The sequence below is a fragment of the Schistocerca serialis genome, chromosome 3 (genome assembly GCF_023864345.2).
Source record: "Schistocerca serialis cubense isolate TAMUIC-IGC-003099 chromosome 3, iqSchSeri2.2, whole genome shotgun sequence".
In the NCBI taxonomy this organism is placed as follows: domain Eukaryota; kingdom Metazoa; phylum Arthropoda; class Insecta; order Orthoptera; family Acrididae; genus Schistocerca; species Schistocerca serialis.
The window spans coordinates 523,161,234-523,183,672 of record NC_064640.1 but is presented as its reverse complement, the minus strand read 5'-3'; the positions used below and the strand labels follow the sequence as shown (position 1 = coordinate 523,183,672).

General features: G+C 42.9%; 1 protein-coding gene across 3 annotated transcripts in view; it reads left to right on the top strand.

The window, feature by feature from the left end:
- LOC126470399 (kelch-like protein 5) overlaps window positions 1-22,439 on the top strand; it is a 288,827-nt gene that overhangs the window by 89,236 nt on the left and 177,152 nt on the right. Inside the window, exon 1 of one of the 3 annotated variants that reach the window (XM_050098246.1) lies at window positions 17,561-17,678. The exons of the other annotated variants lie outside the window; for them this stretch is intronic. The gene's annotated coding sequence lies outside the window, so the exon portion shown is untranslated. Of the gene's footprint in view, window positions 1-17,560; window positions 17,679-22,439 lie in introns of those variants that run through there. 3 annotated transcript variants of the gene reach the window in all.

The following is a 22,439-nucleotide window of genomic DNA, read 5'->3' as shown; positions in this document are numbered from 1 at the left end:
GGGTGTATATGACAAGCTGTCACCTGGTATATGGAATATATTACCACACTCCATGCAAACCTCCGTGGTTGCACTCTTCTCTGCCCAAGGAGTAAACTAACTCGACTGCCCCCCTTTAGACTTCACCAGCTAGTCACTCTGTCTACAGCTTCTCTAAAGTTCCTTCGTATGTCATCAGTCCTATTCGCTCGTTTTGCAGTTGGTTTCCCTTGCCTCACTCGGAACATCTTAAAAGTGTAGCAGTCGATTTTTCTCTTGCTAAAGTAGTTCCCTTAGAGGACAAATTTCACATCATCCCAAGTACCTGTTCTTTCCTTTACTTGCAACCTTAACCTCACGTCTCAAGTGATTTTCACTTTTACACATTTTAATAAAATTTAATATTCCTCCAGATTCACTAGCTCAAATGAAGAATCTATCATTTTCAATAAATTCCCTCTAGCTCCTCTTGTTAGCGTCAAAAGATTTTCGTATAACACCCAAAGCATCCCTAGCACTTATTCTACAACTTCCCAATCAGCTTTCATCACTAGTACGAGCCATTTCGATCAGACCAATTAATCTACACAAGTTATTCTAACTCTTAATGTAGCTCAGTGCTGCATAGTGCTGGGGCGAGTTGCACTGGCTGCTTTGAGCTGCACGTTGCAATGTGTCTGCCACTGTCCCTCCTGGACTGCAGTGACCCTGTCGTGCGTTGCTGCTGTTGCTAAGGTCAGGGTCCAAGCCTCGGACACTGGCAGGTGCTGCTGCGATGTGTCAGCCGCTGTCCGTCCTGGACTGCGTCGACCTCGTTGCTAGTTGCCACAAAGTTTGGGCCCCGGCCTCCGGCGATACCCACCGTCTGGACGGTGCTGACTGTCAACACGCTGCTCTGTTCGGTCAGATGTCTCGACTGCTTCCTCACAACAGTGCCTACCTATGCTGACTTGAGGTGCACTTTACAAGCCTCTGTTGTTCTGCCCTTAGTTAATTCACAAAGTTGAGTCGCCACAACTTTTGCAACACAGCCCACATTGCCCGAGTTAAAATGATGGATAGTTGAAAAATCAAGAAATGTACATTCGTCGTCCTGGCAGTGAACACTTGTTAACAGTCTCTGGAGCAAAAAAGTAAGTTACGGGTACTGTGCTCTTAAAATTTACCACAAAATTTTGGGTGTGGGGAATGGTTGGTGGTTATTTCACTGACAGTAACATAACCAGCCACCAAAGATTTATCAAACACGCGAACTTGCACATTTAGACATGTATCAAATACATTTGAGAGTGAAACACACTTCTTTACAAGACAAATCATAGCCATCAAAAATGCTGCAAATACATATGACGGGAAAGAACGGTGTTTTCCACGAGTGTAGTGGTCAATGCCGTACTTGCACTCCACATTTCAAGACGAAGAAAACTGTCATTAGTAGCGGAATTGTCGACATCTAGTAGATGTAAGGTTTAGTCGAGAACCAACAGCACGAGCCATGTGACAGATAATGATGCTGACACAACCAGTAACCAAGTAGGCAAAGCATTTTGGATTGTGAAAGGTGGAGTAATTTTGATTTTCGGGTATGATGTCTGTGTTACCCCACTCACGAAAAACCCCAGTTTCAGACCACCTTCCCCGTGTGTGTTATCCGACATCTTGAAAAGAAACCGCTAAGAAATGGCACTTTGTACAGTTTTTCTTCAGTAACTAGCTTCCAGTGCCATTTAGACAAAAATATGCCATTATCAGTTTTAAAGTGCATTAAATTTCCTGCAAGTTTCATACATAAGATGTTGGGAAATTCAGAACAGCTACTGAGATACGAAGCTGTGAAAAATCTGCAAAAATGTCAAGAAATTGCAAAAAGTCAGATACGTCTGTGGTTTCGCCTTAATTTTTTTAGTGCAATTTCGTTCACAATGCATTATAACCATAGTTGTAGAAGATTTAATTTGTTTGAAGGTTAATCCAAAATATTTGTAATTACACCGTATACACGCCGAGAAAAGTTGCATAAAAGTTTCTAGTGAAAGCAGACTCGAAACTGAAAATACTGTCCTCAGTAAAAAATAGTGTTCCCGAATGTATCATCTTAAAGCCATTATATCTGAGATTTATGTGATTTCTGGGGAATAAGTATTTTTGAAAAAGAAAAACACAATTTTCATATTTATATTTCAACGAAATGGCAGCAAGTTGCTTGATATATCACATCGACGAGCCGCGCGGGATTAGCCGAGCGGTCTTGGGCGCTGCAGTCATGGACTGTACGGCTGGTCGCGGCGGAGGTTAGAGTCCTCCCTCGGGTGTGTGTGTGTGTGTGTGTGTGTGTGTGTGTGTGTGTGTGTGTGTGTGTGTGTGTGTGTTTGCCCTTAGGATAATTTAGGTTAAGTAGTGTGTAAGCTTAGGGACTGGTGACCTTAGCAGTTAAGTCCCATAAGATTTCACACACATTTGAACATCGACGAATCTATTCATTCGGGGATATTGTCACTTTCATGTCACTATATCAAAGCGTTTTAAAAACAAACACTTGGTAGTCCTCCTGGTCTGATATCATTCCATCGCTAATGCGTGTACTATCAGTGCTGTTTATCTGTATGTTGAGTTAGTTATTTTCACTTCGGGTCGTTGGACGGTTTCACCTCACCCGCACGAAAAAACACCAATGAGCTGCATGTGTATATACAGCTACATTCTATCAACGACAACAATACTTCCATTATGACTGCATTGAGGAGGGGAGTGGTATTGCTGCACGTTTTGACATGTTAGAGATTGCTTGTGCGACGGGGAAAACCACCTTTCCAGCTAGTATTAATAAGCATAATTGACTGTAGTGAAAGCGACTTTAAAGAAAACTTATATCTCCGCGTTTGGGTACTATACAGTCCGTTTCTCGTTCCCATATTTGCCATGCCACAGGTACTGTAGAAAATGAATGAGATTGTGATACTAGCTCCAAAACTGATAAAAGCAGAGTCAGTAGTATTACTTGTGAAGTGATGGGAACGAATGTATTCTGTAAGTTCTGAAGTATGAAGCATTTGTCAACACGCTGAACTCATCCATTAACTCAGTGCTAAAAGGAAATAGTGACTGCAAGATGTTAGTGTTTTCAACAAATCTACTGACCCCAATCGTCCTGAATATTATGTTTTCTAAAAACTGATACCGTTACTATGTGATATTTCACACAGTTTTCACATGTTACCTCCTGTGTTTTAGTGGAAAGCACGTATTTCTAAGTATGGACATAGTTACAAGCATTCTGATTTGAATGCACGACCTCAAACCGAGAGCCCGTCACCTATTAAATTACACTAAATAAAAAGGAAAAAACAAAAAAACGCGATCAGGTCCTGAAGGCCAAGCGATAGTCGATCGACCGCCGTGTCGGTGTCATCCTCTGTCCATCATCGGATGCGGTATAGAGGGGCATGGCGTCAGCACACTACACTCCTGCCTGTTGTCGACATTTCTACCTTGTAGCCACTACCTCTTGATGAATTAACTCCTCACTTGACATCGCGAGGCTGAGTCCACCACGGACGGCCCTGACCTTCCAAGGAAGAATCCTTGGCATGCTTACCATTTGGCTGAGGAGATGGACAAACTACACTATGAGGGTTGTACAAAGAAAATAATTTTTCAGTGTATTATATATGTTTTACTTAAAATCCTAACAATGTGCAGTCATTTTGGTTTAGCTAGCTTGAGGCGGACGGTAATGTAAACCTTTTCAGTTACCTTCGTGGCTGAGATACAATCACTGTGAATGTTCATAAACTTTTAAATGACAGGATGGTGCGACAAATAAAACAATTTTGTAAGAAAGATTTTCTCCTATTTTTATACATTGCAGAAAATAGATCACTATTGTTAAGGTACAATCATTCATTTTTCCAACATCAAACCCACTGCAGTATTCCCAAATCGTCCCATCTGTAAATTCTGCTGGTATGGATACTAATGCCAATAGTAGTAGCAGATCTTGGTACTGGATGGATACATGAATTTACACAATGTTCCAGCTCATTCACATACATGTGTTCAACAGAAATTTCACAAAATCGTCAAACAATACCCCGATGCATGGTTGCAGTGACTGAGCCAGTCTGTTGCAATCTATAATACGCTGTACAGATCACACTAGTTCACAACACTTGAGTGATGTAAATAAATGCAAGAGTCTCCAGATTTTAACTTTAGTATGGCATCTCCATATATTTTGATGGACATCTTGATCCTAAAGAAGCGGATGTCTGGAATATGGCGAGATGGTTCATACTTTGTCATCTAATCATCGATGTATTCCATCATGTTACATTGATCCTCACACTCCATCTGAGTAAACTGCACTTCAGCACTACATTTAACATTCTCGATTTCTATTACTTGACAATCACTACTTGGTTCTGTAGCTATATTTACATGTTTTGGTCCACTAGTAGTTAAATTATTAGTAGTGCAAACAGTATTACACAGGATCAACGTATCTGTAGCTTGACGAGTGGTGGTGCAGACGCTGGAAACTCAGCTGTGTGTTCCGCTAGACGACCAGTGCAGGCATTATAGAGGAAATTGGAAGTAATGAAACAACTGCATCTCCAGCACCGATGTATCGGGTTGAGCTTATTACTACTCCAATTCATCCGGAAGACTTTGGACTGCAGAAAACAAAAACCATAAGTAATTACGAAAACTTATACACAATGAATAATAATGACGACGGTGATGATCATGATGAACAGTGAGAGGGTTTAATACGTGCATTCAACTGTGCAAGTCAGTTTTTTATTCTGTCTGGAGGGGGTTGATTTCTAATGACGCTTCATGATGATTGTTTCACTATTGTGTACAGAATATGAGTGAAGAGTCGATTTAATGGTTAGCATGCCTAGTTGAATGATGAGGGTGACTGACTTTTGGAATGTCGTGGAAAAACTTGAGGATAACTGGCTGCAGATGACCTGGCATGAAGAGTAACACTTTCTGCTCCATAGCTCCTCTTATACAATGCTCCAGTTAGTATTGAAATTATCCCTTCGTCAGTCCATCGTCCTTCAAGGCTTCTGTGGTTTTCAGCAGTGTTTCTTCCATTAACTAGGTGCCACAAGATTGAAGTGACTGTGTTGTTAAGAAGAACGATGCAGTATCGTACTTACTTGCCGGTACCAAACGATGACTTTCAATTAAAATGTCGTCCCATGTACGGGAATTACATAATGTGTGTACGAGTATAGATTGTGGCGCAGAGCAACGACGTACGGAAGTTTGGGTCTTGGAGTCGTTCATGGATAGCCGCAGTGGTTAAGGCGACCGCTTGCGTAAAGCAGGAAATCTGGGTTCGAGTCCCTGTCTGGCACAAATTTTCATTGTCTTCATTCCATTATACAGATGATGGTTGTTTGTATTCGCACCTGAAGATACATTTCGCGAGGCTGTATTCGCCGCAGTTGCTTGTTCCTTCAGTGCATGCATGCACGAGGGAACATTGGATCGTTCTTCTTAGCAACAACACAGGCACTGCAGTATAGAGATGAACAACAACATGCATATGTGCGCCGCCACACGTCGAGAAACATGATCCTTGGCGTCGGTGTGAACGTGTTAGTGTCGAAACACGCCGTACATCATAAGTTCGAAGGTGACTGGGGTGTTACACAGTCCAAATTGCAAAATATTAAAGGCTCGTAGGTCGTCAGGAGCTATGGAGGCAGTCTTTGCCCACTCAGCTCCTCTTCGTGATTTTGTTCAGTCGTCCGTAGTCGACGCAGGAATCCTGGCCTCCTCCTTCACAAGGATCGCGGAGAGGATCAACGTCTCTGAAAGTTCAGTTTCATCATCTTGCAGCATATTCTCCATTTCCTCCAGAATAATCTAGCGTTTAGCTAGTGCCCCTCTATATGAGGGTTGGTTAATTGCTGAATGATCCCCAGTGTTAATACAGTTTTTTTACCGTGGGTCAGTTGGTCTTTCTTCCCTGCAGGCTTGAAAGCATCCGAAATTGACATAGAATGGCTGTCACTCGTCAGTTATTTCTCAGTCAGGCTGGATATTTGCAGTTCAGTAGTAGCATTCTCCCCTGGGTTGTCTTCAGTGGTAGCGGAGCAAGAGTCTTCGTCAGTGATACTAAGCTGCCCTTTGTGGACTGCTTCGGCCGTCACTACGCTCATACGGGGGTAAGACAAAAATTAGCAGTCACTGCGAGAAATGCATGCTTGAACATAAATGAAGATGCTAGCCAAGCCTGCAGGTTGCACTATTGGAGTTGTTCATTAAAGGCAACTGTGCAGTGGCCACAAATCGTTGCAAGTGTCAGTCGTGGTTAGAACAGTGTTCTGTGTGGTCGTGTGTGCCGTTTGTCGCAGCTAAGTGAAGTTGAAGGTGGGCAAATTGTTGGTGCTCGTATGATGTGTCCTTCTGTAAACAAGACAGCAGAAATGTTTGGTATTTCAAGAGGCATCGTATCGAAGATTTATACAGCATATAGGGAAAGCGGAAGAACAACATCCGCTAAGTCGTAACGCAGACGAAACTGTGTTGAGTGATCGTGACACAGTCATTGAAGAAGATTGTGAGGAAAAAGATGATACGGAGACGAAAGACGATCTGAGAAGGTATATAGCACTATGGAAAGGATTTGAAGAGAGGAGTTAAAAGAATATAACTTTTTTTTGCGAGATCACAAGATATATCGAAAGAGCGGAATACTGCAGGTCAAAACTGCGTTTCATTCGAGAAGGAACTTACGGACTAGCAAGAAATAGGAAGCGGGACATGAGAGTGTTTGACTAGTGTGTGGCCTTAATGGGTATGGAACGTGGACTAAAGTAAAACAAGAATGAAGACCTAGAATGAAGGCCTAGAGATTACTTGATGCTACAGAAGGATGTCGAAGTCAGCCGGAGAGACTTTTACCAATGAACAGGTTGCAGAAGAAAAGAAGATACCAGGACTCTAGAAGCGCAACTAAATATGAGGAGACAAACTCATAGGAGACATTTTAAGACACAACAACGCCATTTTCGCTATAGCAGAAGGAACTACAGTCGAAGACAAAAAAAGACGCATAACGAAAGAATTACCCGAATGGGACGAAAATCTGTTGATGTGATGTACATGTACAGGCGTGGGGAGCCTAACAGTTCATGTGTGTGACGATTGAGCAGTGTGACAGAGGCACCTGTGTCCAACTGAAATATCACCCGTTTCCCACAAATAAGTAAAAGAACAAAAAGTTTGACTGTCGTATCACTGATTAGACTGAACGCTTGCGAATTTTGCTAATGCTCATTGCAGACTTTAAATATACTGTATTAATGACATGGGCCTTGTGACGAGATTTTTGTGAGTGGGCCGAATTGTTATGTTTGTTCCATTGCAGACATACGGATTTACATGTCCTTTCCTACCACAAGAGTAACACTGAGCCTGTCGGGAGGTTGCAGACTTGTCGTTTGTGCTTTGAATAACGCCGAGGGCAAGCCTGTTTAGCGAACTGTTTACGCGGTGTGGAAGGTTGTTTACTCAACGTGGCTAGCTGCTGCCGCCGCCGAATGGGCCAATCGCAGCTAGGGACGCAATCCGACAAATAGCTGGCCGCTCAAATTTATGAGCCGACAAGGCACTTGAATCGTATTGATCTAGTATCTTCACTACCTGCTGAATTGATGGATCGGACTGTTTGAAAATTTCTCTGAGTTTGACATCAGGTACGTTGTACACGATCGCGTCACGCAACATGACATATGAATATAAAGCACCGGAAGCACATTTGAATTTGCATTTTCTTGTCATACCCTACAAATCTGTTACCCACTCGCGATAAATTTGTTCTGGCTTTTTTTTTCTGTTACTGAATTGGTACCTGGCTGCTACCACGTTCACTTGTTGGTCATAATAATTTGTTAGCGAGCCCACCAGTTCGTTATAAGACAGTTCCCTCGAAGTGGCATTAGAGAAAAGTTTTGTGATTAGGCGGAACGCTGCACTTCCTACACCGTTGATATTAGAAATGGCTTTTCACAGTACCTGGTACATTTTGAGCTAGGAGGTGGGTCAACCACTCGAGCCATTCCTCGTCTTGGTCACATAACTGTCGAAAAGGTGGTATAGCAACTGCAGTAGGCGGTGCTTGTTCCTTCGGGCGCGCAGTGTTGGCCAGTAGCTGCTGCACCGTGTTGAGTGACGTGGGGATCTGTTGTGTCTGGAACTGAAACATCTGCATTAGCTGTGTGGCATCTAACGTTAGGGGCTGTGGCGCCTGAGCAGGGGCGGGACAGGTGGAGTGGGCATGTTGGAAGACGCAACTGCAACAAACAGACAAGGCAAGCAAACAAAGTAAGTTTATGCAACGCCCACCAGAAAACATTGATTAGCAAAAACGACAAGAAACTGTTAAAGCAAAGAAAAGCGCCTGCCAAGTAAAGACAAGAGCGAATTAAGGCGCCAGCAACATACAAAATTCCGTGGCCGTCTGGCACTGGGTTCGCAGATCCTCGTCGCCAAATGTGGGCTCCTGACCACTCCTGTATTGTAGGGTGCCTAAAGGATGCCGCGATCTCGGAATGCTATACAACTACTCAAGCAAATCACATTAATTGTTTTTATTACAATAAAGAAAATAAACCATACTTAACTTTGAATTTGTAATAGTGTCGCAAGCGATGAGCAACATGCAATCAAAGTCCTTTGCTGTATACAAGGTCCATTAAGCAGTTGGAATGGATCACACGTCACTGCTATAGTAGTGCTCTCTTAGTACTGCGCGAAATTGTCTAGCCGAGGCTGGCAGGAGTGGCGCCTATATTCTCTTCGGCTTGAGGGCGCTCCTGTCGTGGTGCAGTCCTTGTCAGCATCTTGCATAATAGTTTTTCACATATCCCACCGAAAACGTCCAGAAGACAAGTTGATGTGTAGGATATAGGTAATACTGAATCGTTGTCTTGCAATTTGCTAGTAATCACTACATCAGCATTCTTCCATCTTGCAGGGACCTTTCCTCGCAAGGTACCCTCGTTCTACAGTTAACACAGGTAGATAGATATCTACTTGGTCACATAAACTGATGACCATAGTAATGATTTATTGTGGCTGATACCTTAAAAGTGTTTCATAATAACCTCATTAAAGTCGATTGCTAATGATAGTGCCATTCCGTACGTAAGACACTAAAAATTTGTGTGCTTGGATCTGTAATACTTACCTATTGTCTCACTATATTACATCAACAACCATGATAGTTAACACTTGCTGTTTATTACACTGCATGTCCCACAGTTCTTAAATTCTGTGTTTTGAACATGTCAGTCATTGGGCCTGTTGATGTTAGGTCTCGTAGAGAGTTAGATAAGTTGATTCGCACAATAGCGACAGTACCTCATCTGTGCATCAGTACTGTGTATTAATGAACAAAGCTAAAATTTTGGTCAAGAAATAAACGTACATAATTCAACTAGCAATCAAGTGTAGTTTGTAACTGCACGATTTTGGATCTGTGCCTTGTTCTGATATCGTATTAGTATATTAAACATACACTCATGCTCATACTCGTAAATTAAGGATAACGCTGATACATGGTGAAACTACGCTCTTGTGGGCGGTTTGAGGGTTTAAATCACCAGAGGGAATGACCATGCGGTGCATTTGACCTACGGTCGTCGCACAGTGGCGCTGGCAGCAGTACACAAACGCGGAGGTGTGTTGGTGCATGTCAGAGTATGGTGCAGCTAGTAACTGTGCAGACGTTTTCAGACGTGCTAATGTGCAGTGTGTGAAAATGGCTCAAAGAAAACATATTGATGACGTTATGAGGGGTAGAATACTAGGGCGACTGGAGGCTGGTCAAACACAGCAGGTCGTAGCACAGGCCCTCCGTGTGCCACAAAGTGTGATCTCAAGATTATGGCAACGATTCCAGCAGACAGGAAACGTGTTCAGGCGCTACAGTACGGGACGTCCACAGTGTACAACACCACAAGAACACAGATATCTCACCATCAGAGCTCGCAGACAGCCACAGAATACTGCAGGTAGCCTTGCTCGGGACCTTACCGCAGCCACTGGAACAGTTATCTCCAGACACACAGTCTACAGACGACTGAACAGACATGGTTTATTCACCCGGAGACCTGCAAGGTGCATTCCACTGACCCCTGGTCACAGGAGAGCCCGTAAAGCCTGGTGTCAAGAACACAGTACATGGTCACTGGAACAGTGGTCCCAGGTTATGTTCAGGGACTAGTCCACATCTTCTGTGCAGCAAGCTACGTAAATTTATAAGCATCAACTGTGTTTTTCTTACTTGTCACTTCTTTTTCCATGTGTTTTTGCTTTTAGGAAGCTTTAATTTTCGAGTACTAGTAATAGTGTTCCATAGATTTCGTGTTTGTTTCGAATACAGTCCAGAGACAGTTAGTGCTTATTTTCATTGTTTCCAACAAGAAGTATCTAGTAACCACAGTTAAGTCAGATATCAGCCGCCTTTAGTGAATTAGCAGTCCAGTTAAAAGTTGACTACTTAACTGCCTACAGTAAATTGTTGATTTCTTAGGATGGATAGGATGTGTGACTGCTGTGTACGGACGCAGGAGGAGGTGGCCACTCTTCGCGAACAACTGAACGTGATTATGGCTGCAGTCAACCGTCTTCAGGCTGCTGCCTCGGAGTGTAGCGGCAGTGGGAAGTCTGGTTCGTCGCATGGTACACCCCAGGTGTTACATGCTTCACCCACGGTCCCTGCTGTCGAGACATCTTCGCGGGTACCGCGCGCGGTTGGGCTACCCTCTCCCCAAGGGGAGTGGCGGGTTCAACGGCGTTCGCGTCGCACGAGACGGATGATCAATGTGGAGGCTGGCCGTGTGGCATCGCCCGCTCTGCCTGTTAGTGGACATGTGGCCGCTCCTTCAGCAAGGTCCGAGCAGCCTCACGGGGAGAGGCGTTTATTAGTGATTGGGAGCTCTAATGTTAGGCGGTTGATGGAGCCCCTTAGGGAAATAGCGGAAAGGTTGGGGAAGAAGGCCAGTGTTCACTCTGCTTGCCGGGGGTCTCATCCGAGTCGTGGAGGAGGCCCTGCCGGCGGCGATAGAGAGCACTGGGTGCACCCGATTGCAAATTGTTGCTCATGTCGGCACCAGTGACTCCTGCCGTCTGGGTTCAGAGGTCATCCTCAGTTCACACAGGCGGCTGGCGGGGTTGGTGAAGGCGGAAAGCCTCGCTCGAGGGGTGGAATCTGAGCTACCTATTTGTGGTGTCTTTCCCAGAACCGATCGCGGTCCTCTGGTTTGGAGCCGAGTGGAAGGCTTAAACCAGAGGCTCAGACGATTCTGCGGAGATCTGGGGTGAAAATTTCTCGACCTCCGCTATTGGGTGGAGAAATGTAGGGTCCCCCTGAATAGGTCAGGCGTGCACTACACGCAGGAAGCGGCTACAAGGGTAGCGGAGTACGTGTGGAGTGTACATGTGGGTTTTTTAGGTTAGAGAATTCCCTCCCTAGGCCCGACAAGACGCCTCCTGAGACGCGACAAGGTAGCAGTAGGCAAAACGCAACAGGGAATGACAATATTAATGTGGTAATAGTAAACTGCAGGAGCATCTATAGAAAGGTCCCAGAACTGCTCTCATTAATAAACGGTCACAATGCCCACATAGTACTAGGGACGGAAAGTTGGCTGTGAAACCAGATGTAAACAGTAATAATATTCTAAACTCAGATTGGAATGTATACCGCAGAGACAGGCTGGACAGTGAAGGGGGAGGCATGTTTATAGCGATAAGATGTGCAATAGTATCGAAGGTAATTGACGGAGATCCGAAATGTGAAATAATTTGGGTGAAGGACACGGTTAAAGCGGGCTCAAACATAATTGGATGTGTCTATAGGCCTCCTGGCTCAGCAGCTGTTGTGGCAGAACACCTGAAGGAAAATTTGGGAAATATTTGGAGTAGATTTACCGACCATGTTATAGTTTTGGGTGGAGATTTTAATTTGCCAGATATAGACTGAGAGAGACACGTTTATAACGGGTGGTAGGGACAAAGAATCCAGTAAAATTTTTTAAGTGCCTTATTTGAAAACTACCTTGAGCAGTTAAACAGAGAACGGACTCGCGGCTACAGCATCGGTGATTTCAGCCGTAAATAGAAATATTAAAAGAGGTAGGAAGATTTTTCGGTTTAGTAGAAGTGACAAAAAGCAAATTTCAAAGTACTTGACGGCTCAACACAAGTTTTCTCTTAAGTACAGATAGTGTTGAGGATCAGCGGGCAAAGTTCAAAACCATCGTACAATATGCATTAGGTGAGTATGTGCCAAGCAAGATCGTAAGAGATGGAAAAGAGCCACCGTGGTAGAACAAACGAGATAGAAAACTGCCACGGAAGCAAAGGGAACTTCACAGCAAACATAAACATAGCCAAAGCCTTGCAGACAAACAAAAATTACGCGAAGCGAAATGTAGTGTGAGGAGGGCTATGCGAGAGGCGTTCAACGAATTCGAAAGTAAAGTTCTATGTACTGACTTGGCAGAAAATCCTAAGAAATTTTGGTCGTATGTCGAAGCGGTAGGTGGATCAAAACAAGATGTCCAGACACTCTGTGACCAAAATGGTACTGAAACAGAGGATGACAGACTAAAGGCCGAAATACTAAATGTCTTTTTCCAAAGCTGTTTCACAGAGGAAGACTGCACTGTAGTTCCTTCTCTAGATTGTCGTACAGATGACAAAATGGTAGATATCGAAATAGACGACAGAGGGATAGAAAAACAATTAAAATCGCTCAAAAGAGGAAAGGCCGCTGGACACGATGGGATACCAGTTCGATTTTACACAGATTACGCGAAGGAACTTGGCCCCCCTTCCTGTAGCGGTGTACCGTAGGTCTCTAGAAGAGCGTAGCGTTCCAAAAGATTGGAAAAGGACACAGGTCATCCCCGTTTTCAAGAAGTGACGTAGATCAGTTGAAGAATTTTGGAACACATATTATGTTCGAGTATATTGACTTTTCTGGAGACTAGAAATCTACCCTGTAGGAATCAGCATGGGTTTCGAAAAAGACGATCGTGTGAAACCCAGCTCGCGTTATTCATCCACGAGACTCAGAGGGCCATACACACGGGTTCCCAGGTAGATGCCGTGTTTCTTGACTTCCACAAGGCGTTTGATACTGTTCCCCACAGTCGTTTGGTTAACAAAGCTGAGAATATGGACTATCGGACCAATTGTGTGATTTGATTGAAGAGTTCCTAGATAACAGAACGCAGCATGTCACTATCTATGGAGAGAAGTCTTCCGAAGTAAGAGTGATTTCAGGTGTGCCGCAGGGGAGTGTCGCAGGACCGTTGCTATTCACAATACATATAAATGACCTTGTGGATAACATCGGAAGTTCACCGAGGCTTTTGCGGATGCTGCTGTAGTATAACAGTGGAAAATTGTACTGAAATGCAGGAGGATCTGCAACGAATTGACGCATGGTGCAGGGAATGGCAATTGAATCTCACTGTAGACAAGTGTAATGTGCTGCGAAACACACAGAAAGAAAGATCATTTATCATTTAGCTACAATATAGCAGGTCAACAACTGGAAGCAGTTAATTCCATAAGTGATCTGCGAGTAGGCATTAGGAGTGTTTTAAAACAGAATGAGCATATAAAGTTGATCGTCGGTAAAGTAGATGCCAGACTGAAATTCATTGGAAGAATCCTAAGGAAATCCAATCCGAAAACAAAGGAAGTAGGTTACAGTACACTTGTTCGCCCACTGCTTCAATATTGCTCACCAGTGTGGGATCCGTACCAGATAGAGTTGATAGAAGAGATAGAGAAGATCCAACGGAGAGCAGCGCGCTTCGTTACAGGATCATTTAGTAATCGCAAAAGCGTTACGGAGATGATGAGATACACTCCAGTGGAAGACTCTGCAGGAGAGACGCTCAGTAGCTCGGTACGGGCTTTTGTTAAAGTTTCGAGAACATTCCTTCACCGAGGAGTCAAGCAGTATATTGCTACCTCCTACATACATCTCGCGAAGAGACCATGAGGATAAAATCATAGAGATTAGAGCCCACACAGAGGCATACCGACAGTCTTTCTTTCCACGAACAATACGAGACTGGAATAGAAGAGAGAACCGATAGAGGTACTCAAGGTACCATCCGCCACAACCGTCAGTTGGCTTGCGGAGTATGGATGTAGATGTAGATAGTCTGAACAGTGATTCTCGCCGGGTTTTCATCTGGTGTGAACCAGGAACCATATACCAACCCCTTAATGTCCTTGAAAGGGACCTGTATGGAGGTCGTGGTTTGATGGTGTGGGGTGGGATTATGATTGGTGCACGTACACCTCTGCAGGTCTTTGACAGAGGAACTGTATCAGGTCAGGTGTATCGGGACGTCATTTCGCACCAGTATGTCCGCCTTTTCAGGGGTGCGGTGGGTACCACCTTCCTCCTGATGGATGATAACGCACGGCCCATCGACCTGCCATCGTGGAGGAGTGCCTTGAAACAGAAGATATCATATGAATGGCGTGGCCTTCCTATTCTCCAGACCTAAACCCCATCGAGCAAGTCTGGGATGCTCTCGGTCGACGCATCGCTGCACTCCTTCAAACCCCGTACGATACTTCAGGAGCTCCGACAGGCACTGGTGCAAGAACGGGAGGCTATATCTCAGCAGCTGCTCGACAACCTAATGCAGATTATGCCAACCCATTGTGTGGCCTGTGTACGTGTGCATGGTGATCATATCCCATATTGATGTCGGGGTACATGCGCAGGAAACAGTGGCGTTTTGTAGCACATGTGTTTCGGGACGGTTTTCTCGACTTATCACAAACACCGTGGACTTACAGATCGGTGTCGTGTGTGTTCCCTATGTGCTATTAGCGCCAGTTTTGTGTAGTGCCACGTTGTGAGGCACCGCATTCTGCAATTATCCTTAATTTATGAGCATGAGTGTAGTTCATAAGTCGACAGCTATACCAGATACCACGGTTTCGACAATTTTTAGTTATAATTTTGTAAGGTTCTTGAAATAAGTGAACTGAATGAAGTTTACTGTAAATTGAAATGAGCGTTCGCAGCATACAATCCTCGATGCACAGGGTACAGGAAAAGGCATGGCCAAGCACGACTCAAAACAGAAAAACCGTTACTTGGACATGCATCCAGAAACGATTTATTTCTATTTAGCCCGTTGAGCACCGGTGGTTTCTGCCTGAAACCACCATTTTATTAATTTTAAGTACCAGTGACTAAACTACCGACGCTGTTGCAAGGTACATATAGTGGTAAAATGAGGCACGTCTACAAATGTAGTGCATTGTAGCGGTCACTTACACTGACGTGACGAAAGCCATGGGATACCTCCTAATATCGTGTTGAACCTCTTTTGCCCGGCTTAGTGCAGCAACTCGACGTGGAATGGACTTACCAAGTCGTTGGAAGTCCCCTGCAGAAATACTGAGCCATGCTGCCTGTATAGCCGATTATAATTGCGAAAGTGTCGGCGGTGCAGGATTTTGTGCACGAACTGACCTCTCGATTATGTCCAGAATGTTCATCAAACCAATCGCGAACAGTTGTGGCCCGTTGACATGTTTGGGAACATGAAGTCCATGAATGGCTGCAAGTAGTTATCCAAGTAGCCACACAACCATTTCCATTCAAAGATCGGTTCTGTTGGACCGGACGACCGAGTCCAGTCCACGTATATACAGCTCGGACCATTATAGAGCCGCCACCTGTAGCTTGCCCAGTGCCTCGTTGACAACTTGGATCCATGGATTCGCCGGGTCTCCGTAACACTCGAACCCAACCATCAGCTGTTACCAACTGAAATCGGGACTCATCTGACCACGTCACGCTTTTCCGGTCGTGTAGGGTCCAGCCGATATGGTCACGAGCCTAGGAGAGGCGCTGCAGGCGATGTGCTGTTAGTAAAGGCACGCGTGTCAGTCGTCTGCTTCCATGCCCATTAACGCCAAATTTCGCATTACTGTCCAAACGGATACATTCGCCATGCGTCCCACATTGATTTTTGCGGTTATTTCATGCAGTGTTGCTTGCCTGTTAGCACTGACAACTCTTCGCGAACTCTGCTGCTCTCGGTCTTTAAGTGAAGGCTGTCGGCCACTGCGTTGTTCGTGGTGAGAGGTAATGCCTGAAATTTGCTATTCTCGGCACACTATTGACACTGTGAATCTCGGAATATTGGATTTCCGAACCGATTTCCGAATTGGAATCTTCCATATGTCTAGGTCCAAGTACCCTGCGTTCATAGTCTGTTAATTCCCGTCATGCGGCAATAATCAAGTCATAAACCTCTTCACAGGAATCACTTGAGTGGTAATGAAAGCTCTGCCAATCTACTGCGCGGCCGGCCGGAGTGGCCGAGCGGTTAAAGGCGCTACAGTCTGGAACTGCACGACCGCTACGGTCGCAGGTTCGAATCCTGTCTCGGGCATGGATGTGTGTGATGTCCTTAGGTTAGTTAGGTTTAAGTAGTTCATAAGTTCTAGGGGACTTATGACCACAGCAGTTGAGTCCCATAGTGCTCAGAGCCAGCCAATCTACTGCGCTTTTATAACTTGTTTACGCGATACTACCGCCATCTGTATATCTGCATGTCGCTGTCCCATGACATCTGTCACCTCAGTGTATAGCGTTCAAAGCAATAGTCGACGCGGAGCTTGTGTTACTGGATTGTAGGAGATTGTGACTTTTTTTCTAGTAGTCATATTGAAATGATCATTGACAGTGAAAGTAAGTATATCTAATGTTGTTGTAACGCAAATTTAAGTTTGTGCCACTGATTTTATGAGTGGGTTCGAAATATAACAGCTTGAGACGTATATAGTTTTGTATAAAAACTTGTTAAATTTTAGGCTCATTTTTGCTTCTTGTTTAGAGCTATAACTTGTTTTGGGCATTATGAGTTCATGGAAGTTTCGAAATGTGGAATTGTTTCTAGGGATAAAAGCAAATTTGTTTTTAGATAGTGAAATATGTGATTGGAACCACTAGGACATAAAATTTTCAAAGTGAAACCACCATCTTTAAACAGTTGTTTAATTTTTGCCAGTTATTTCTTGTATTCGTTACTATGTTTATAAAGGTTAATTTTGTGAAAAATATTGACGATATATTTTTCATATTATTGGGACTGAGAGGTTTGAGAACTCATTTTCTACAATTCTGCATAGTACCAACTCACCATCCCATTGAATCTTGGAGGCACAGACGTATCCCTGTAGTACTGCGTATCGCCATTAGCAATGAACTTTTTTAGGAGCTTCTCAAAAAATTAGACAATGCAAAGTAGCTTTTGGTGTTACAAATTTGTGTGTCACCTAAATCATAAAACAATTACCAAATCACCAAACAGAAACATTAACAAATACATATGCTTAAATATAGGTTTATAAGTTTATTTTTCGTGTTTTTATTTATTGCAATAATGATATCCGCAAGAGAAAAGTTGTAGAATTAAATACGTATATATTATCTGTGTCTTTGATTCGCAGTGTAAGATAGCAATGACTGCTGTTTGACTTACAAGGCACTATATCTCTGTGTCTATCCAATCTATGGATTTTTTATGAAGTTGATTCGTTATCCCGTGACATCTGAAGATGGAAACGTTTATTCGTGACGAACCTCGGGGCTTTTTCTGATGTACCATTGTGTAAGTTTCTTTATTATTTTTTTAAAAATGTTATCCTAGTACTATCTTACGGTAACAAGTGATTATACATAATTTGTAGCAAATTGGAACTCAAAACAGAAAGCTGGCTACATCCAGCAAACAAAAATGTAATGTAATCCACTGATCCACGTGACGACAAGGGTGTAAGCTCTCGAAACGCGTCTGGGAGAAAATGAAAAGTGAATAACACAGATCATTGTTTTAATTTACCTGTTATTTTTATAATCAGTCGCAATTTGTAACCACAGTCGAACATGGAAGACATGAAACATGTAAATGTAAAGGGAACAGGTCAGTTGGTTATTTAATATCTACTGTGTTTTACTGCTGTTTGTATGCTAGGCTGGACAATTTCAAACGTAAATGCTAGGTACAATGTGTGTATCAAACAAAGTTTGTTGCATATTTTCCAGAAATTCGAGGATCTAAATACAGATTTCTGTATCTGTACCTGTTGAGATGCATTTGTGGGCTGTTATCTATCAAGCGAGATTACCGTGAATGCTCCATGTCTGGGTGATACATCTGTACATAGGATACTGTTCACTGCACGCCCATCATCTCTGAAGGTTTTGTGTTTTGCGCAGTACTGAGCTCCAGTAAATTTCCTCGACAAATATAGAGAAATATTGCTACATATACAGTACATAATTATATGACTATGTACTGTTAACAAGAAAGCTTACGAATGCAGTATACTAAGAAGTCTTGCAGGAGAAAAACATTTAACCTGACTCTTAGAGAAACCATGTTGATGGGGAACATAGTTTCTGTGTTAGCAAGTGGAGTTTGTTTTATCTAATTCCTTTTCAATTTTGTTACCGAAAACTGATCAGGATTCCTGATGTTTGTCCCGTTGCTTTGAATTTTCGTTGTAAAAAAGAGGTTTTCCTTTTCTGCTGTGTTACTAGGGATTCAGATAGGTACTTAAAAAAACTGGCCATGTTTTCCCATAAATAGCTTCACTTCTGTGTAAAGCCTATATACCAATGTGGAGAGTCCTTTGGCGGTCGGAGTGTGTGTGTTTTTTCTCTCCAGATTGCACACGGGATGTATTATTGGTTTGGTGCATAAGTTCTTAGCATTTTTTCCTTAAGTTTAATAAACACAATCGATACCCATAGCAGAGACTTCAGTCATCAATAATATATTCTCATTCACTATTTATAAGTCTGCCAACGCTGGGGTTTTTCGATTTCGCGGCTGTAATCACGTTATTTTGAGGCGAAGAACTCGTCGAGCCATGTTCGGAGCGCATTTTCATCCGGAATGGAAGTTCCTTGGAGGTTGTTAGATGGAGAGCAGAAAAGGTGAAAATTTGAGGGTGCAAGATCAGGTGAATAAGGTGGGTGCGGAATGGCTTCCCAACCCATCTCTTTGTAGTGTTTTCTATCACTCTAGCAGAATGCGGATCGGCGTTATCGTGGAGCAGCATCAGTTCAGACAGTGGTTATTGTTCGTAGACTGTGTCTGAAAGACGTCTCAGTTGTTGATAGTTAAGCTGTCGGCACACGGACCGTGCTATCGAACATCAACGTTGAGTGTGCTGGGTTCAACGTGCTGCTGCACGCTCAGGAACGATGCAACTTGTGCATACGGTCCGTGAGCCCCAACGTGGTATACGTGATCGCAACGCACTTCAGCGGCAGTTGTGGGATGTTTCTAGTTTGTAATTAACACTGTTTACACAATGGGTGCGCGTAAAATTCCCACGTTACCTCTATTAATACGCACATTTCCTCCATTGTCCATATCCTAGTCACGTTGTTCTATTATGTAATATACACAAATAAAAACTTTATCCAGTTGCATGTTTTAAGAGAAAAAGGAATGTACCATTTCCAATGGCTTATAAAAGTTTCATTACAAACGATGTGACACAAATTTGCCATAGTTCTCCACATAAGTAAACATTATTTTATCATTCCCACATTTTACTAAAACCGTGAGGTCATTCTTACTCGATCACTGTTCCTACCCAGTAGCAGAATCTTTACAACATGTAAATTACGAAACGTGAAAGAAAAAGGAGCAAAATATCTTTATACAAGTAGCACTAGCTGTCCTGTAGATAAAGCCCATCGATGAAACTCACTCTTCAAGAAAATGTGAACTTATATTTACATAACATCAGATATTGTAGCATATTCTTAACATTAAATTAATAATAAAGCATCAGAACCTATTAAAAACGCGAATATTATGAAAAAAATTTACATATGGTGAGATGCGAACCACCAACACATCGCATATGTACATGGGAATTAGTACCGCTACTGACTACGCTAAACAGACATCAGCTCGTTTGTGGCCAATCCCAACATGTTGGCACCTGCTAAAAGCTTTAATCGCAGCTATGTTACTAATTGAAATTTAATTGTAACAAATTGTACCAAGAACAATGTGTTTTTGTGGATCCGCAGTGTGTCGCTGCCTTAAAATGGCACACTCTCATAATACGCAAGTTACAATGATTCTTTTGCCACGAATATGATGTTTCTCATTATTTTATTGCAGCGAATCTCACAGTTAACTACGGGTTTTCGAGTGATTCTCAATTTGCTGGTGCTCAGAAACGGCATATATACGTATAGGCTTGCACTTAATGCCAATATTGCTCCTCACAGCTCTATTCTGAAGGGAGATGGCGTGCGTGTGACGTAGGTTTCTAGTTTGCCATCTGATTGGTGAACGCTCAGAATATCTGACAGCTAGATATTGCTCTGCACGTTCAGAAAGACTATCGAACGTGCTATCACAATTTAATATAGTGCTATTCCACGCTACGACGTCAGAAACGCCGCACGCTTAATGCTCAACGTTCGGATGCACGTTCCGTGTGCCGACGGCTTAAATGTCAGCAGTGATTGTTACACCTCGGGGAAGCAGTTCGTAGTACACCACATCGTCGCAGTTCCGCCAGATGCAAAACATCTTTTGTGGATGTTTGCAAGTCTTTGTACGGGGAGTTGCTGCTTTGTTTGGGCTCAAACATTTCTTTCTTTTCCCTATTTTAGTATAAAGACACCACTTCTCGTCACCAGTAACGATGCAGGGTAAGAATGGTCGGTGTTGTTCACGAGCCACTTGATGACGAGGAAGTAGGGATGCACGCATGGCCACCAATGATTTTTGAACCTTCTCAATGCACGCAAATGCTGCACGATGGTAGGATGATCACATTTTACAATACACGGACGTGGATATTTGTGGATTAATGCCTTTAAACGATCTTCATCAAACCCTGATGGTCTTTCTGAACTTGGAGAGTCACTAATGTCAAAATGATCCTCCTTAAAACAAGAAAACCATTTTCTTGTCTTGCTCTGCCCGTGGCATTATCCCCATACAAGACGCAAATGTTTCTGGCTGCCTCAGCTGCTGTCACCCCTCTATTGAACTCAAACAGAAGAATGTCGGAAATGCTCCGGTATCTCCACTGGACACTCCATTTTCTAACGTCCACAGCTCCACTCATTGTCACCAAAAGACAAAATATAAACTCAAATAGCAACTGTGAACTACAAGTAAAAAATGAGAATCAATAAATAAACCAATAGTAACCGGAATACCAACATACAAAACAGAAACGCTACGAATTCATGCACCAACTTAATATTAAGTAGCGTCCCAACGGGAAACGCAGTCATTTATCGAATATATCAAGAAATGTGTCTGAGAACTGACAACAGAACGGTATTTCTAGTCTATTATTTGATAACAGAACAAAGCAAACGCTATTCTTACATGGTTTTACATTAAATGTGAGAGTAAATGAAAGTTTGCTACGAAGCAATGTTAATGTTAAATGAACGACGGAGTTAGTTGAAGATTGGTCACATAATTCTTTCTTCAGCAAAAACGAAAACACACTGAAAAGAAGTTCCGTTTGTTTAATTTTAGACAGTGAAGAGATTTCAATTTTCCTTATTAAGGTATTCCCCTGTGAAGTTAAATTAGGAAACCCGACTTCAAATCCCATAAGGCCCGTAAAGCTGATGGCCTACGGGGCTTATATTCAGCAACATGTAGTCCATTTTAAAAATTTTACTTTAGTTCCAGTTAATATGTGAAGGCGCAATGTAATAAAAGTTTGTTTTACCATTCTAAACTCTAACTCGTGCTACGCACATTGATTTTTGAATCAATATTTGACAAGGATAAAATACATAGGTCACTAACGTTAGCCCGCTGAGGCGGTTATGCAGAAAGTATCAAGACTTAAAGATAGGGCGAGTGCTATCTCGATTCGCTCACTCATCGTTCATAGTCGGTTCTGTCTGAACCTTCAATGTGAAATTTAGGCGGTTACCATACTCACTAGCCACCATTGAATGGATAGACGTTTTCCACTCAGTTACGCTAATGTATACAAATAGGAACAATACGAAACGACATGTCTGCACTAGATTACTAATGGACTGATAGATTTCAATCTGTAGATTCAAGCGTTAGCTATCCTGCTTGTATAAAATGCGCTCATCGGGATATTTATACAAACAAAAGAAAAATAGGAGAGTAATAAATAGTATTCCGCATCTCTGCAGTTTGTCGTGTGTCTGAGCGTTTACATACCGATACTGCTGCCGCCATACGTTGAACATGCCTCCATGTTATTCTTACGACAATTGATATAAACTGAAAAATTATGATGGCGTCTGAAAAGGCTGAGTGTTGTCCATTTCGTAAAGACTGCAAATAACTTGACAGTAATGCAGAAATGGGCACATTCTTCTAAAC